Source organism: Pteropus vampyrus, unplaced genomic scaffold, assembly GCF_000151845.1.
Source record: "Pteropus vampyrus isolate Shadow unplaced genomic scaffold, Pvam_2.0 Scaffold90, whole genome shotgun sequence".
NCBI lineage: Eukaryota > Metazoa > Chordata > Mammalia > Chiroptera > Pteropodidae > Pteropus > Pteropus vampyrus.
In genome coordinates this window covers 1,326,802-1,328,590 of record NW_011888871.1, presented here as the reverse complement: position 1 = coordinate 1,328,590, position 1,789 = coordinate 1,326,802, and the positions used below count along the sequence as shown (strand labels likewise).

The 1,789-nt window shown below is 52.3% G+C and overlaps 1 pseudogene; it reads right to left on the bottom strand.

Moving 5' to 3' along the window:
• Positions 1 to 13: 13 nt before the first annotated feature.
• LOC111742299 lies at positions 14 to 133 on the bottom strand (annotated as a pseudogene).
• Between the last annotated feature and the right edge of the window lie 1,656 nt (positions 134 to 1,789).

Genomic DNA, 1,789 nt, shown 5'->3' with positions numbered 1-1,789 from the left:
TTTTTTTTTTTTACACCTACAGCACCTGGTCTTCCTAGGTGGTCTCCCATCCAAATACTAACCAGGCCCGGCCCTGCTTAGCTTCCGAGATCAGACGGGATCGGGCACGTTCATGGTGGCTAAACACATCATTATAAATGCTAAATGCAATCATTATTATGTCAGAAATAGAATCGACAGAAGTTTGGAAGTGGGTGGAGCTCAGGAAGAATTTAGGGTGACCCCATGATTCCTAGTTTGAGGATGACTCGGCTGGTAGCGAGGGGGCAACAGGCTGGGCAGGAGCTAAGGGCTGGGCCCACGCAGGCGCTGAGTGTGAGGAGTCTGCGGACCGCTGGCCACCAGTGTGTGCACGTGCCTATGCATGTAAGTGTGCATGTGCGTGTGTGCACGCGTGTGTGTGAGGCCCAGGAGTAGAGCTCGGAACCACAACAGCAGACTGGGGGGGTCTCAGGCATAAGCGACCGACTGACAGGAAAGGACCGTGAGTCCAGGGCAGCCCCTGACGCAGACGGCATGGGGGCGGGGAGCAGTAAGGGCTGGGTCTAGGAACGGTTCTGGGCGAGGGGCGCCAGAGAGCTCGGAACCCTGAGGACGCGGGGTGCAGAGGACAGCAGCCCGTCTGGAGGGCCAGGAGATGGGGACCGGTGTGGAGCCCTGGGCGCGGGGACAGAAGGTCCCTTCACCACCGGTGGCGGCTCCAGCTCCGGCAGGTGGGAGGCTGAGGCGGGAGGCCCAGGAGTCGGCGTGGTGGCCTCACAGCCGCCAGGATGCAGCCGTGGGGGCGCGGGAGGGACAGGTGTGGAGGTGCTTGTCGCTGTCCAGCGGCAGGGGGGGGAGGGCGGAGGACACACTCCGGCTGAGCTTCCGGAGCAGGCGAGTTCAGGGAACGGGGGGCGGGGGTCTGAGGCTGGACCAGGAGCAGGAGCGAGGCGAAGGGGAAGGAGTCCGTTCGCAGCGTGGGAGAGGATCAGAGAGGCAGCTGGCTTCCGTTTCTGGAAGAATCGGAGTGTGCTGGGAGGGGGGCTCGCAGGGAGCTGGGGCTGGGGGACAGGCGCACACAGAAGCATCAGCTGTGACCAAAGATAATGCCCTTGCTTATTTTAAAAAATGACTTATGGGAAGATAATCAGATTCCTTAAATGAATGTCCTTCTCTTTTTAAAATAAGAAGACAGAAGCTCCTTAGCACACTTAGAACTCATGCTTTCTATTCTACTTGTTTTTACACAATAAACACGATTTATAGCAAATCTACATTGAGGTTCCTCTAAAAGCATATTAGCTGCACCCCCGGAGGGGCGTGCCAGGGTACCTTTCTCTTCCTGTGTGTGCACACGTGCACGCACATGTGGTTAAAAAGGGAGAGCATCGTTTATCGGCAGCCTAAACTTATAGTTAATAAAATTTCTGGGGCCTGTTTTCTTCCAGCTATGTGCAAGTTACTCTCCTTTGCTTCAAACAGAAAAACATCTGCTTTACCAAGAAATACAAACCTCTCCTTCTTAAGTAATTGGGAATTTGGTCTAAAATTATTAAATTGGATTTTGTGAAGTTGTATAGGGGAGCAGCTCCAACGAAATATCATTTCTACTGAATTATTCCAGAAACCACAATTTCAATCTGTTTATACTGACGACCCAGTCGCCTCTAAATGCACCTAGTAATTTTCTCTATTCATTCAAATATGTTATTTTATTTTTTATATTTTTGGGCTTGTAAAGCAAGCAGCCTGTTCAGTGTTAAATAAACATTCACTGCAAATCGAACTTTTTAATCGACTGGGCTGC